General features: G+C 36.8%; 1 protein-coding gene and 1 pseudogene across 4 annotated transcripts in view; both read right to left on the reverse strand.

The window, feature by feature from the left end:
* DPP10 (dipeptidyl peptidase like 10) overlaps window positions 1-17,448 on the reverse strand; it is a 1,231,994-nt gene that overhangs the window by 366,864 nt on the left and 847,682 nt on the right. The window lies entirely within an intron of this gene.
* LOC102150697 (small ribosomal subunit protein eS4, X isoform-like) lies at window positions 7,712-16,242 on the reverse strand (annotated as a pseudogene).

Genomic DNA, 17,448 nt, shown 5'->3' on the forward strand with positions numbered 1-17,448 from the left:
CAGATTTGCTATTACTTCATGACTTGGTTTTGGTAAGTTGTATGCTTCTAGGAATTTATCCATTTCTTCTAAGTTATTTAAATTTTTGGCACATTATTGTTCATAGTAGTCTGTTATGATCCTTTATATTTCTGTGGTATTGGTTGTAAGGTCTCCTCTTTCATTTATAATTTTATTATTTTGCCGTATCTCTTATTCTTAATCAAGCTAACATTTATCAGTTTTGTTCATCTTTTCAAAGAACCATCCTGGAGAATGTTCCATGTGCATTTCAGAATATATTTTGCTGCTGTTGGATGGAATGTTTTGTATATAGGCATACCTTCGAGGTATTGTGGGTTTGGTTCCCGACTATCACAATAAAGTGAATATTGCAATAAAGTGATTCATACAAATTTTTTGGTTTCCTAGTGCATATAAAAGTTATGTTTACACTATACTGTAGTCTATTAAGTGTGCAATAGCATTACTTCCCAAAAAAATGTACATAGCTTAATTAAAAAATACTTTCTTGCCAAAAAGTGCTAACCACCATTTGAGCTTCAGCGGTTCGTAATCTTTTTGCTGGTGGAGTGTCCTATAAAAAAAGCAATATCCACAAAGCACAATACAATGAGGTATGTCGATATGTCTGGTACATTTGGTCTAAAGTACAGTTCAATCCATTATTTCCGTATTTATTTTCTGTCCAGATGATCTATCTACTGTTGAAAGTCGGGTATTAAAGCTCCCTGCTATGATTGCATTGCTATCTCTTTTTGCCTTCAGATCTGTTAAAAATTGCTTAATATATTTAGATATTCCAGTATTGGGTACATATATATTTATAATTGTTCTATCCTCTTGATGAATTGACCCCTTTATCATTATATAATGACCTTCTTTGTCTCTTGTTACAGCATTTGATTTAAAGTCTATTTTCTCTGCTATAAGTATAGCTGCCCCTGTCATCTTTTGGTTTCCATTTGTATGGAACATCTTTTTCAATCCCTTCATTTTCAGCCTAAGAATATCTTTAAAGCTTAAATGAATCTCTTGTAGGCAACATATAGTTGGGTCTTGATCCAGCCACTCTGTCTTTCAATTGGAGAATTGAAGTCATTTGTAATTAGAGTAATTATTAATAGGGAATAATTCACTATTACTCTTTTGTTAGTTGCTTTCCAATCGTTTTACAGTTCCTTTGTCCTTTCTTCCTCTCTGGTTGTCTTTCATTGTGAGTCGATGCTTTTCTGTAGTGGTACAGTTTGACTCCTTTCTCTTGGCCATTTGTGTTTCTATTATAGATTTTAGTTTTATGTTTACCATGAAGCTGTCATAATTTCACCTTACAATTATGACAGTATAATTTAAGGTTATAATAACTTCACTTGCATAAAAAAGTTCTACATATTTATTTTCCTTCCACCTAATTTATGTTGTTGGTGTCCCAATTTGCATCTTTTTATATTGTGTATCCATTAACAAAATATTGTAACTATAGCTATTTTTACATTTTTGTCTTTTAATCTACCTGATAGAGTTCAAAGTGGTCTAAACACCACCATTGTAGTATGGGAGTATTTTGAATTTGAGTACATATTCATTTTTGCCAGTGAACTTTAAACTTTCATATGTTCTCATATTACTAGTAATTGTCCTTTCATTTCAGCTTGAAGTACTCCTTTCAGAATTTCTTGTAAGGTAGGTCTGGTGGTGATAAATTCCCACAGCTTTTGTTTGTCTGGGAAAGTCTTTAATTTGCCCTCATTTCTGAAAGATAACTTAGCTGGGTAAAGTATTCTGGTTGACATTTGTTTTTCTGAGTACTTTGAACATATCATTCTATTCTCTCCTGGCCTACAAGGTTTCTGCTGAAAAATCTGCTCATAGTCTTATCAGGATTCCCTTGTGTGTGATGAGTCTTTTCTCTCTTGCTGCCTTCAAAATTCTCTCTTCGGTTGTTGAGAACTTGATTACAATGTGCCTTGGTGAAGTCCTCTTTGGGTTCAATCTGTTTGGGGATTTTTGAGCTTCATGTACCTGGTGACCATATCTCTCTTCAGATTAAGGAATTTTTCAGACATTATTTCTTCAAATAAGTTTTCTGTCCCTTTTTCTGTCTCTTCTCCTTCTGGGACTCCTGTAATGCAAATATTATTTTACTTGATTGTGTTTCATAATTAACGTATGCTTTCTTCACTCTTTCCACCTAATTTCTTTTTTCTCTTCTGATTGGATATTATCAAGATATCTGCCTTCAAGTTTGCAGATTCTTTCTTCTGCCTGTTAGAACCTGTTGTTGAAACTCTCAATTGGATTCTTCATTTCAATCACTGTATTCAGCTCTAGAATTTATATTTGCTTCTTTTTTCATTGAGTTGTCCACTTGTATTTTATTGAATCTCACTAAGCTTTAAAATATCTATTTTGAATTATTTTTCAGGTAATTCACACATAACCATTTATTTGGGGTTTGTGACTGGAAAATATTGTGTCCTTTTGTGGCGTCATGATTCCTTGCACTTTCATGGCTCTGATGGTTTTGCATTGATGTCTGTACATTTGGAGCATGCATCTCTTCCAGCCTTTTCAGACTGGCTTCAGTGTGAAAAGATTTTCACTTGAAGGTGGCTGGGAGGGTATCAGCTAGGTGGGGCTTAGTGTCATTGGTTCCGGGGAGCACACAGCAGCATAGTCTCCATACAACTTCATCAGCTGAGGTCAACATCAGCACAGACTGCAGTGGTCTTCTATAGCAAAAACTAGGAGGATCCTGCAGATTGCAGTGGTGGCTAGGGCCACTGAATCCTCGGCCACAATGGCTGCTGGGATCTCCTTATCCTCTTGTTTTGCCCATGGGAATAAATTCTAGCCAAAGGGATTCCTCTTGGTAGCTGGTCTGGCATGATGGCACTCAGAAGGTAGCAGAGCTAGGGTCCTGGGATTAGTCACACATCGAAATACCACATTGCTTTGGCCATGGGGAGTAAGTGCACTTGCTGCGGCAGTGGCACTAGTTTCTAATGCGGAGGAGTGTGCACCTGTGGAACCAGAGTCTGGGTTTCTGGGGTTCACTGCAGTGACTCAGGTGGTGTGTGCAGGGGAGGCATAGCAGAGGCACAGGCCCTGGGATGATAGGCTACAACAGTGGCTTAGGTTCAGGGCACAGGATGAATAGCACAGCCTGGACATGGTGGGTCAATGCCCCAACTCTGGCCCCAGGGGGCAGTCACAGAACAGCAGCAGCATGTTGCTGAGAGTGGCCCCTTAAAGCCACATGTTGAGACCCAGGGGTCAGGTTGCAGGGCAGTGGCAGCTCAGCTTGGTAATAGTGGGTCAGCATTGCAAACTGGTACGTGGGGGCAGGACTCAAAGCAGGAGTGGATGCCCTGATAATGGTAGAATAAAACTATGACCTGGAACCTGGGGTGGGGTACAGAGCAGCAGCAGCTCTGATGTTGTGTATGACAAGGCACCCTGGCATCCTGATCCTAGAGAGCTTGTCACTGGAACCTGTGGGGACATGTCTCACTGTAGCAAGAGGTCTAGCCAGGTGAGCTGATGCATTGGCTGGGACTCCAGGCAACTGAACTAACTAGGATCATCATCGGTGAAGACCACGGGGACCTTGGCAGCAAAGGCTGCAAATGTCTCCAGCAGTGAGGCTTGCCAGGGGTTTTCCTGCTCCCCTTTCTCCGTGGGATGAAATCTCTCTGAGGGTATGTCTCTTGGCATCATGCTGCTCTGGACTGGGGGATGAGGTGACACAGATAAAATGTTTCCTATGCTTTTCTAAGTGGCCATCCTTCGTTCCAGGCCACCCCGAGCCCTGTAGGGTTTTTGCTCTCTCTTGGTTCTAGTCCATAGCTTTCCAGGAGCCATTTTCATCGGTTTGAAGTTGTTTATTTATTGTTTTCATGGGAGAGACAAGCATCGGGACCTCCTAGCCTTCCATCTTGCTAACGTCACCTCTCTCAATTTTCTTTAAGGTTTTATTTTCTTCTTCCTACCTGGTAAGAATTTATCTCAACCCTACACCAAAGATGAAAAATCTGTGGTAAAAATAATAATATTTTAGGACACAGTAACATTAAATATTTGAAAGCCATTAAGTTACATATTCTAATCGTAATTAGGTATTTCATGATAAAGTTCTGTACATCAATATTTTCACAAAAAATGAATTCTGGTTAACATTATAATATTTCTCTCCATAAATGCTCTCTATATAATTTGTGATGTCCAACACCTAAGTTAAAATTTGCTTAACTAGCTTTGGGACATCCTTTCCTCACAGTTTTCTCTGCCACTATCCCAGGCAAAGCCATTCTTTCCCTCATCTCTAGTTCTTTCTTCTGCAGAAACTTTCCACAGATAGGGACAGCAAGCTATATGAACACAACTTCTGCTTAAAAGACATGATTTTGTTTTGTTTACATATATTATACAAAACATGGCACATGACATTTGAATTTTTAATTAACATTTAAAAATCCTATTTCTTATGATGCCTCCTCAAAATAATAGTTTTCTATATCATTAAGAAAACATACCCTAGAACTTCTCTTTCCAAATACAGTGGACACCTTAGCCACATTTGACCATTGAGCACGTTATATCTGACTAGTCTAAGTTGAAATTTTCTGTAAGTATAAAATACAAACCATATTTTAAAGAATATGAAACATATCTTTAATAACTTTTATATTGATTACATGATGAAATGCTAAAATTTATGTTGAGTTAAATGGATTCTTTTATTAAAATTAATTTCGCCTACTTTATTTTTTTCAACATCAGATGCTTATATTTGTAGCTTTCATTATATTTCAATTGGATAGCAAGGTTCGAGAGAGAACTCAGCTAGGATATTTTCAGGACTGTGGCTACACATTGTAAAGGAGTGGAAGTTGAAAGAATTTCATTGTCTCTTTCAACACTAAATGACTAAGAAGTTTGACATATATATTAATGTGTCAGAACAAATAGACCCAACACTGAGAAAGTCACAGCGACATGAACAAATTTATATAGTTTTAATTCATCCTCCTTAATTGAACTAACCCATAATATCTGAATTAACATCACTGGAAATGACTTAGTCTTCTCGTTTTCAACTCAACCTTATTTAGGATTAAAAAAAGAAAGTTAGGAATATGATGTGTGATTATTTACTGGAAATGTATCAAGTCATTCTCTAATCTATAAGGACAGAATGAAAGTCATGGGAAATTAAGATCCATGGGTAGTAGAACTTTCAACATTCGCAATTTCAGTCTACCAACAACTTTTTATCTGGAGTAAATAATTTTGTTATTTGCTTAGAAGAATGATGCACATTCTTATCACAAGAAAATATACTACTGGCATAGTCACACAGACTTCCTCCCTAAACTGTCAAGCCAAGAACAACCTTCAAATGGAGCTGCTTTCTCAAACACCCTTGGTTGAAACAAAAAACTAATACTAAAATGTATTTATTGGGAAGAAAGAACTAAATCAAACTTGAGAACTCTATGCTGCCTGTGCTATAAATAACAGTATAACAATTTATACTATTAAGGAGTTTCCATTCTGCTTCTCACAGTAAACGATCCTTCGGACGACTGATTTCACCTCAAAGTAACAGAACTCATTTAAAAGCTTTGCATCAACAATTTTAGCCCTTGAATCTATTTGAGTTCGCTAAGGAATCTCCAATAGAGGCTCGCCACAGAGGAGTCACTTCTCATCTGCTCCAGGAATAAAACCTAGTGAGCTGAAGTTCCTATTTATATCGTCTAATCTATAAAGGGCCTTGGGGTGGGGGTAGGACTCTAAACTTGTTTAGAGATGAAAGGGAATTTTGAAATAGAAAGTAGTCCTTGAACTTGATGTCCTTACATTTAAAAAGAAGTAAAAAAAAAAAAAAATGAAGGTATATTTAATTTAGTCCTTCATGGAATTCCCTCCTATATTTTTCGCTATTTGTCCTAGTCTAATTGATTCAAATTAATATAAATAAACTGATGTTACTGAAGATCATTATCAGTTTTGATATTCTATGCATGCACACAGGTATGAAGTTCTTAATGGTAAGAACATGGTGAGGACTTCATAAATGATTGGTGAATTAAATGAAATTGAGGAGAGACAGAGGAAAAAATAACAAATTGACGTAGAGCCACTACATTACAGATTAAAAGTGTGACTGTTGGCCCCTGGAATTGGGGCAGCAACAGCCCTGTGTATTTGCCACCAGTTCCAATTTCAGAAGACCTCATGGAAAAAGATTGCAAATTGGGTCATACTAACAGTAAGATTAATGACGTATTTCTGGCTTCTGTTTCCACATGTTATCATTTTATCTCAGTGTTTTCTGACTCATTTGTTAGTCATCTGATAGTTTTCTAGGTGAGACATTTTCCCCCATCTTCTACATGGTCCTCCTACTAATGTCTTCCCATACAGGTTCTGCTGTCACAGAGACATTGCTGATGCCTCTTGATAACCACTGCTACCACTGCTACCTGGAAAGGAGCGAGGACCATCTTCTTTTGGATCACAGATGAGGTTCTATCTTAGAGGATGTCTCTATCAGTCTTCACTTTCAGGAATGTCTGACTTCCTCATCCTTGACAAGCCAAAGTTATAACTGCACTATATTTTTGTGAGCCCTCAGTGTGTCTAAGCAATATGATGTCTTGTGCCAAAGAGGAGAGCATCATACTCTGTTTTTATTAAACTGTTTGACAGAGACCCAGCAGTATAAATTTTGAGCCCTATGTCTTACACTATCTAGCGTGAAAGTAGTTCTTTCATTCTGTTACACATAGTTTCTAACTCCTTGGTCTCTAGTCCATGTGGGCTGTGCCAGAGCAATAAATGGGAATCATAGATATTCAGGTCCTTGAACAATTCACTTCCTGACCTCACTCTACTCCCTTTTATAGAAGGTTCTATCAAACTCAGATTTAGTTATTGGACAAAGCCACGAAAGAACTTGCCTTAGGTATAGTTCTCTTTCACGACATATCTCAGTCTTTCATGTGAAATAGACTCCCAGTGGTATATTCCCACCAATTGGCCAGACATTTCTGAATCCTATGAAAGCAGTCAGATTTTATATATGAAATGTGTGAATCAGAAAAATTCACAAGAAAAATGTCAAACTCTGGTGCTGGTTCCATTAAGTTTCTCTGAAACTCTAGACAAGTCATTTAATCTCTCTTGATTTCCATTACCTCATTGATCCTCTCAGTTAGTTAAAGTAGATGTCTTACAAAGTAATTGCCACCCCCCAAATTATGTCAATTGAGGTCAATATGTGAAGAAGTCCATCATCTTCAAAACATTACATTTGGCTTCTGGCTTATTTCTAAAACTATTAGTGGCTCTACACAGTCTTTTTCCAGATCTTTCTGTTAAACATGTGTTGCAAATCTCATTGGTCAGAGTATAAGGCATTTTTTGGAATACAATAGTGCCTTAATAAGCAATCATCCACCATTCATTTCTTCTTTGCCCTTGCATTTCCATTTCAACTCTATTCTGTGGTAACTATATACAGTGATGCCCTCATATCTGTCGTTTCACTTTTCTTGGTTTTAGTTACCCATGATCAACTGCAATCTAAAAATATTAAGCGGAAAATTCCAGAAATAAGCAATTCATAAGTTTTATTTTTTCATGCTATATTATCTTTAACTAAGTGCAAAGACTCTTCCAATCATGTCACCCAGAGATCATTTCACCCACTCCTCTGTTTGGCTGCCAGTCTCTTGTTTCTTTCTTCAGCAATGGTGAGGTGGATCCCTTTCCACGGGGAAGAGAAATCCATGGTTTGTTGCCTTTGCCAAAAACAAAAATGTTAGAGTGCTGGCTGGCAAAGCTGTTGCCGTTAGCATCTTCATATGAACCACATTGAAAGAACCAGGGCCTAGCTCTCTGTTGGTGATCACACCAATTTTTCCCAGATTAGCCCCTCTGGTCACCATACACAGGTTACCAGTGTCAAATTTGATGAAATCAGTAATCTTACCAGTGTCCAAATAAATCTGAATGATGTCATTCACCTTGATGAGAGAATCAGACTACCGGATGGCACAAACATCATGGGTTACCAGATAAGGCATTCCTTTTTTGCCCATAAAGATTTTTCTCACTTTCCACAATTTGTACTTGGCCTCCTCAGGTGTCATATGATGAACAAAGCAACACTTGGTGACACAGAATAGATGAAAATTCTCTCCAGTCTTGTCAATGCTGATGACATCCATAAAACCAGAAGGATAGGTTATATCAGTTCGGACCTTGCCATCAAGTTTTAAATTGTGTGTTGTTCTGAAGTGAAATCTCGCCCAGAACTTGAATCCTCCCTTTCTCTGGTGTATCCACACTGTATGTGCTACCTGACCTTAATCACTTAGCCGTCGTCTGGGTTATCAGATCCACCATCAGTGAATCACAATGCTCGTGTTCAAGTAACCCTTATTTTACTTAATAGTGGCCCCAAAGCACAAGAGTAGAGATGTTGGCAATCTGGATATGCCAAAGAGAAGCCGTAAAGTGCTTCCATTAGGTGAAACGGTGAAAGTTCTCAATTTAATAAGGAAAGAAAAACATTGTCCACTAAGGTTGCTAAGATCTATAGTAACTTTTATTGCAGTATACTGTTATAATTGTTCTTATTATTAGTTACTCTTGTTAATCTCTTACTGTGCCTAATTTATAAGTCAAACTTTATCATAGGTATATATGTATAGGAAAAAGCATAGCATATATAGGGTTGGGTACTATCTGCAGTTTTGGGCATCCACTGGGAGTCTTGGAATGTAACCCCCGCAGATAAGAGGTGACTACTCTAAATAGATATTTTTGTGGCTAGGTCACATCTCTCTCTTTCCTGCAAGCATGCTTGTGTATACCAGTAACAAGACACTTATTAAGGGGGAAATAGAAAGTTCTCCTCAGTCCTTGAGTCTAAGTCAGTTGTGCCAACTCATTCTTTGTCCAGATGTCTGCACTGCAGCATAGGACATTTACGTGGTTATCGTTCCGGTGATAGTTTGATACCCAAATGTACAGCTTCCCAGGAAAAATTCATGATTAGCAAGACGGGATTTGGCTTTACTAAGTATCAGACCAAAATATCCTGGAAAAACACCAAAGTCTTACCTTTACCTCTAATAATTTGCATTTTGTATTTTACATAAAGCATGTTAACCTCAGTCAAGAGTACTTTCATAAGACATTCTTTATCTCTCAGTTAACAACAATATATGTCAGATATGGATATATGCAGTTGCAAGTGAAGAGTTCCAGAACCCCAAGAGGGGAAGATTCAACCCGATTCCACATTACTAATATACTACTTAAATAAGTAGTGGCCTATTTCTCATTTTAAATATCACCAGGGGACATTTTAATGGCTTTAGATATTTTTAAAATGTATTTTAGTTCTTTCTTTTCTATAGAATTCAAGCAGCACATACATTTTTGGGGAAAAATGGACTCATCTTATTTAAGTCATAAAGAACAGAAAAGGATGGCCTACTTTTAAATGTATAAAAGCTTACTTTAATAATTTGGGCACTGTGATAAATTGGGCAAAACATTAAATCATGAAGCTAGTGGTGGGCTTTGTCTCTTAATCCCACTCCAAATTTTAGTATACCTCCAAGAGCAAGCTATAGGTATTACCTTTGTTACCCATCTTAAATTAAATAGATCTCATTAGTTTCCTTTTAAGGGAATTATTATCTATTTTACATTCATTCAGTCAGCAAATGAATACTAGGCACTCTTACCATATTTTCCTAGCATTATCATCAACTTGTATTTTGGGGGCACTGTTCAACCATAGAGGGTACCATTTACATTCATAGTCATTGTACATTTGTAGATTTATTATAGCCATTTTCTGGCAAATGACAAAAAAGCATCATTTTGAAGGAATAGCTGTTTCTAAATTGTACAAATGTACCGCTCTCTTAGACAATCAACTCATATATTTTCCTCACTCCTCAAATATACAATACCTCCTTCCTCTTCTGTACTTTCACCAGGTGGCATTGCTTCACAGAGGAAAGAGAAGCCATCGGAAAGCGCTCCCTCCTTCTCCCTGCACCCTGTCTATGCACCTGTCTGTTTCTATGTGCTCTGCCTTCCCTGTTACTGTGGACCCACTATCATGCTCCACTCTCTCAAAATACCTCCTTTTGAGACTTAAATCCTAACCTTTTCATCTCATCAGGAACAGACCTCTGGCAATTGCATCTCTCTTTCTTGCATCAATCTTTCCCTCATTACTAGATCATTCTTATCAATATAGAGTATGCTAAAATGTATTTCATTTTAAAAAATTCAGTCAATTCCATATCTCGCCTCACCCATAGCTACTGTCCCTTCTTATTGTTCTTCCTTACACCAAAATTGCTCGAAAGCAATTTCTAATTCATCTCTCTCATTCTTCCTTGGTTCCACTTCAATCAAGCTTATAGCTTTACTACTACATGGAAGCTGCTCTTATCAGGGACAACAATGACCTGTACAGTACTATCACCAGTAGTCTAATCTTTAAACTCTTACCTGACACATGCACTGCATTAATCACTCCCTCCTTGAACCACTTTCTTCACTTGGACACTGCGACAAGACTTTCTCAGCCAGTGGAAAGGCTTAAATGACACCTGTGTGCTGATGAGCCAAGAATTTATGTCTCCTGCTTGTATTTCTGTCTTGATAATTAGATCTGCATAGTTAACTGGCTATTTGACATTTCTACTTGGATATCTAATAGGCATTTAAAAGTTAATATGTTGTGATGGTTACTGTTATGTGTCAACTGGCTAGGTTATGGTACCCAGTTGTTTGGTCAAACATAAGTCTAAATGTTACTATTAAGGGGTTTTTTTAGATTTGATTAATATTTGAATCAATAGACTTTGAGTATAGAAAATTATCCTTCACATTGTGCATGGGGTTCATCCAATCAGTGGAAGGCCTTAAGCGGAAAGACTGAAGTTCTCTAAAGAGGAAGGAATTCTGTGTTCACACTGCCTTCAGACTCAAGACTGCAATATCAGCTCTGTCAGAATTTCCAGCATTTTGGATTTGCCAGCCCCACAATCCTTTGAGCCAATTCCTCAAAATCCATCCATCATCTTTTTGTCTATCTATTGATCTATCATCATCATCTATCTATTATCTCCTATTGCTTCTGTTTCTCTGGAGAACCCTGACTAGCACATATGTCAAAGAAAAATTTCCTGATCTTTCCTTCGAACTTGTTCCTCCCACACTTTCCACATCTTGATAGGTAGTGCATTTTTTCATTTCAGTTGTTCAGATAAAAAAAAATGGAGTCATCCTTGAATCCTCTATTTCTTTTGCACACCATATCCAATCCATCAGGAAATCCTACAAACTCCATCTTCAAAATGAGTCTGACTCTCACTACTTCTATTTACATTACTAGTTTTCACCTAGATTACTGCAGTTTCTTTCTCACATGAACCTTAATCTTATTAAACTTCAAATCCAAGATCACACATAGTAGGGGAAACAACTGATGTGTTTCCACTAAGGCAAAATATCCATTATCACAACTACTATTCTGGCAGTGCTGGCCAACACAATTAGATAAGAAAAAGAAATTAGAGAGAGAAAAATCAAAATTAATCGTATAACAATACACTGGTGGCACTACTGAACACCTGAAAAACATGATCATTCAACTGAAAAATTAACGTAAACTACAACAAACACAAAGCACAGTATGGGAGAAAGAGTGAAGCATTATAAATTCAGAGGCAGTATAATGTTGCAGGGGTTAACACCTAGAACCAGACTGTGACACCTGTTAGTCATGATCGTGGCCAACTTGACCTCCTTTTGCCTCCATTTTCTCATATATAAAATGGGGTTATATAGAAAACTACATCATAGAGTTGTAATAAAGATCAAAAGAATTAATACATTAAACATTGAGAATATTGCTTATATATAGAAGACTTTGCTATAATAAGTATATTGTTGTTATGATATTTATCATTAATATTGAAGTAAATTATTACCAAAACTTATAAGGTAACCCCTCTTCCAAACTGCAGATCCTTTCCCAGTCTCCTCCAAATTGTACTCCTCTCCCAACACCATAGTAACCATATCCGTTAGAAAGAGTTGACATCACTATCTAAGAGCCAGAAAGGTGACATTTTTACATCATTTTGAGAGTTCACATTCACTGATCTTATCTTTACAGTGGGTCCTTGGCCACCTATAACGTACAGGGCCAAGAAATTAACACTGAAAGACTTGGATCTCTGTCAGAGAGCTCTGAAATATTTGTACCAAGGTCCACTTAATTCACACACATGCCCCTGTGTCCAATATCTTTTCTTCACAGAAAAAACTAGCACAAGATTATATCAGTCTTATACAGCAAGCATTAGTGGAAATGACAGAATTTCTCTCCCTATATATGAATTACAGAAAAAGTTTCTGAAATGCTATAAAATAAAAAGACTCACAGGATGTCACCAAGCTGCAATAACACAGCAAGTGACACACCTTCCTCTAGAGCAGCCCTTTGACACGATCAGTCTCTCCTAGGTCTAAATTCTGTAAATCTCACAGATTTCAATCTCTTTATGCAAATTGCTATTTATGAAACTAGAACACAGCCTTATAATTGCCCTTTTATTGGTCTGACTCCCACAAAAGACTTTGACCTCTGAGTGGCCAGAAATGCTTTATTTTATTTATCTCTTATAAGAACAGAACTAGTGAAATACTTGCCTTATGGAAGGCACACACATAAATTTTGATTTAATTAATTGATGACTTGATTAATCATTTAATGGAATTTTGAGTACATGAATGTCTAGGAAAGAGTTTTCAAGTTTCTATTCTTCATTATAAGCTTAAGTTAGTAGTTAAGTAGTTGATACAAGGAAGAGGAAGGACAGGGAAATACTACAGGCTGGTATAGCTCAGGATCTTCCAGAATGTTCTATCAATTTTTAATGCACCTGTTTTGGCTAGATTTAGCCTTGGTTTCAATGCTACTTATCCACCTGCATTAGCTACCGACTGAGGAATCTACTAGTTTAAAGCTGATTTGTTTTCCGCTTGAAATAACCATGAAACCATGGTTATTTCTCTGCAAATTATGAGAACATAAGGAGGAATACCTTGATTAACCCTCCTCCAAAATCCCAAAGTGCACTCTACCACACACTAGAGAACCAGGAAATGTGGATTGACTTTTGCATTCTACCAACATTGTAGCCACCTTGTTACTTCCCTCAGTGGCTGGGCAAAGAAAAATGTCTGCTCCACAGACATTGGAGGGGCCATTCTATGGCAACATATTTTGTAGTATAATCCAGTTGTAAGCAGCAAAATATAATTTCATTTTGGAAGGATACCTTGCAGTCTAATTAATTTGATATTCTCAAGAGATAGAGTAAACACAAATGACTTCAAGTTTACTGTTTTGTTTTCATATTTACGTAATGATTCCTTTTGAACCTGTATGAAGAAATAGCTACAATCCTACAAGTAGAATACTATATTAAAAACTCATTGTAAATATTCTCAAATATTGTGGTCATTAAAATAAATATAAATGTGTATATATTTACATAACCATAGCAGATATACAGACAGAACCATCTACAAAATCTGCTTTATTTCCCAGTGACATCAGGTCAGGAAACCTATCTTTACACATATATATATATGCAAACTCCACTTATGGCACATGCATATATATCATGCAAATGGCAAGTACAAAGACAAACAGGACCCTCACTATGCATAAGCACAAAATTAAGGGAAGGTCATATATTTGAGAATTACAGTCAATAGAAACCTTACTAAAGAAAGGTGCAGTTAAGTTTCTGGCCTTGTACACTTGCCAAACTTTCATCTGCCTAGCTTTTGGCATTGTGCCCTTAATGGACCTTTTAATTAACATAGACCACGTAACTACCTATTTTAATTTTAACCAGAGATCACATACACAAGGATGGACTTTACAGGTTAACCCTTTAGAAACAACCATTGATAGAATATTAATTTACATGGGCACAGATGCCAAAGATAGGCATAGAAGCAGCTGTTAGTGTAAATATCTGGTCCTTGATGGGATCACGGAATTTTCCAGCATAGCTATGGCTTGAACCAAAGACCCACTTAGGCATCAAAACCAAAAAGTCATAAACAATGAAACCGGCCAAGGTAGAGCTAGAAAACAGGTGCTGAGACAGAATACTAATAAATAGAAACAAAGTATAAGGCCAGTTAGGAAGGCAAGAGGAGAAATTTGAGAAGAATTAAACATCTCTCTTACCAGGCAAATAGGCTAGTATGGCTAGATCAACAACAGGACCACAGATCATAGGCACAAGTCAGAATTCAAGAAGAGAAAAAGGCACCAGGAATGCTAAGATCTGAGATAATGTGGAAGCCTCCCAGTGACACAGGAAGGTTCAAAGTTGATCTTGGAAATCTGTCCTCATCTTAACAAACGTGACTTATCAGTGGGAATCTGGATATCTGGGGTCAATACAGCGCTTTCTTTCCCAGGATCTTCCTGAAGACTGTGTGACATCTTGACATTGACTTGGGAAATGGTGGCTCTGCGGTTTGGCCTTCGATATATGGTTTGCCCAAGGATTCAAGACCTCAGTACTTTCCTTGAAGTTTTGTTTTCTCTCTTTATTTTTTTGGACTTTGTATGAGAACATTAAATATTTAAAAAGCAAGGCTAATTTTATATTATTTTCTTTGGACAGATGCTGGCAGAGATCCAGGCAAAACTTCATATATATTAATGAATATTAGTTGATGTTAAATATATATCAGTCTCAAAAATTGCCATAATAATGTATACTGTGGAAATAAAAGTTTCTTCAAAGGCAAATTATATATGTCTCTGATATGTGTTACAGAATGGACTCAGTATTCATTTAAATAACATTAATTGATCTTCTACTATGTGTCAAGAATGATATTAAGTGTTGGGATAAAAGATGAATGGGAATGTGCCTTCCTAGAATATGGCAGAACTAGCAAATGGCAGGAAATAAGAAGATATAGATCTAGACTCTTCTCTGCCATGAGATTTTTGTATACTGTTGGCAAGTCACTTTATCTGTCTTAGACTACATTTATTCACCACCACAATGATAGAGTTAGATTAAATTATTTTTAAAATCTAGGTTTGAAATAAGGGTCTGAAATCTGATTCCACATTGATAGCATTGTGGGCATGGTAATTACATGTTTTTATTAATCATCCAGGTAGCACCTGGATAAACGTGGCATAAACCTAGTTGATACTAATGGAAGGAAGAGGCTCACGGCTCTTCCTCAGAATGAAATGAATATCTCTAACATCTTGGACCACTGAATCAGAAGCATATATCAAATCCCTTAGGCTCTAGCCAGAATGTCAAAGCATCTGTATGGCAGAGGAAACTGAGTGAAACAGAAATCACTGAGAGATGTAGAATTACCTTTCTTGGACAAATGGTTAAAATAGGCAGCTGGAGAAATAAACTTGATGACTGATATGTTGAAACTTCCCACTGTCCACAATGCCCTTGAGCTGAAACACAGGGTAGAAACATTTGTCTGGCTTTTACTCAGAAACAAGGCTTTTTACGGTGGTCTAAATATGAGATCTAGAAAACTGTATTTTGGCTTGCCCAATCAGTATTCTATTCATAAAGCAACAGATGTGGTAGCTTTAGTAGAGTCATGATGATAAACAAAGGAAAATCTAGTTAAATCAAGCCAGTGATTTTTTCAAAATTTTAGATGCACTTATGTTATTTGAATATACTGTTCTGATCGTGAAAGTAACATTTTATTATTGTAGACTACCTAAAAAATAGAGAAAATATAAAGAAAGGAATCTAATTTACAGAAACCTCAATACACAGAGATAACCTACTCTAGCGTTCCACTGTTGTGGGAGCTCCGCCACTATTTTCTGCTTTTTGAAATTCACTTCACTGTTTCATGAATTTTACTGACTCGTGGTCTCTGTTTACTGACTTTTCCCTCTGTTTCTCTTTGCATCTGCTTTTTATATATTTTACATTCAGACACCATAAGAAAGCGAAGTGCGGCTGAATAGCTGTCAATTACTATTCAGCAGCGTAACCTGCCGGGCAGAGCTTGTGGACTGGCCACTCTGTAATCTCCCGGCCAGCCTACCGAAAGCAGCCTCTCCCTCTGATGCTCTTCAATGGTCCAATTAGCCATGTTCCAAAAGGGAGGGTTCTGGGGCACAATGCTTGGTGGCCCATATGTAGGGAATCCCTCAGAAAACGGACTGTGGCCATGGTGCACACAGTGAGACATCTCAGAAAAGAGCAATTACATCTGTCAGAAAGCACCATAGAATTAGTCTTTTAAGGACAATTATATACTGTATTAATACAAAGAAATTATCCAATAATCACGAATACTCCATTTATCATTTACTGCCCCCTTTTCTGTTAAACAAGTATTTTTATTTATCATTTTAACTCCTCTACTGATTATGTGTGTGTTTTTGACTATCTCTGTGTGTGTATACCTGTTTCTGTGTGTGTATTGCTCTAGGGACTAGCTTTCTGGACCTACAGGTTATTGTTTCCTCATCTAATTGTCGATTTTGTCTCACATGTCTGAGAGTCTCTGTTATTTTTCCTGAACTTTTTTCACACTCTGTTTTCAGATTGGATAATTTCTATTTATTTGCTATCAACTTTCTAAATATTTCTCCTGAAACTTCATATCTACCATTGCACCCATCTGATGAATTGTTCATTTCAGTAGTTGGACTTTTCAAATACACAATTTTTATTTTCATTCGTAACATATAATTTATATTTCCTTATTGATATTCCCTGTTTGTTGAATCATTGCCATTATATTTTCCTTATTTTTGAACAGAATTTCCTTTAATTCTTTGAAAATATTTATAATACCTGTTTTGAACGTTTTCCTGTTAAATTAGACACCTGGTCCTATGTAGAGTCCATTTTTATTGACTTGATACTTTTTCTGAGTATTGGTCACATTTTTGCATTTCTTTTAATGTCTCAATTTTTTATTGAAAACAACATTTTAGAAAACATATCGTACCAACTCTGGAATATGTTTTATGTTTCTGTGGGTTATTGAATTTTTTAATAATTTCCTTGAACTTACTGTAGAATCTGTCTCCTCCATGATGTGCAGCCATTGATTCTCTACTTAGTTTTTAAAAATTTTTATTATATTATTCTCATTATTTTAATACCTGGTTTTCTAGAACTCTCTCCAGTATCTTTATAGTTTAGTGGCCAGCCAATTATTTGGTCAGAGGATGTTCTCAAAGTCCCTGTTCCCATGAGGTGCCTACCCTCTTTAAATTGATTAGTGAGTGGTTTGGGAAATGCATTTAAAGTTGTAGCTAGTTCTCAAGCCTTCCTCAGCATTTAT

Source organism: Equus caballus, chromosome 18 (genome assembly GCF_041296265.1).
Source record: "Equus caballus isolate H_3958 breed thoroughbred chromosome 18, TB-T2T, whole genome shotgun sequence".
NCBI classification, from domain to species: domain Eukaryota; kingdom Metazoa; phylum Chordata; class Mammalia; order Perissodactyla; family Equidae; genus Equus; species Equus caballus.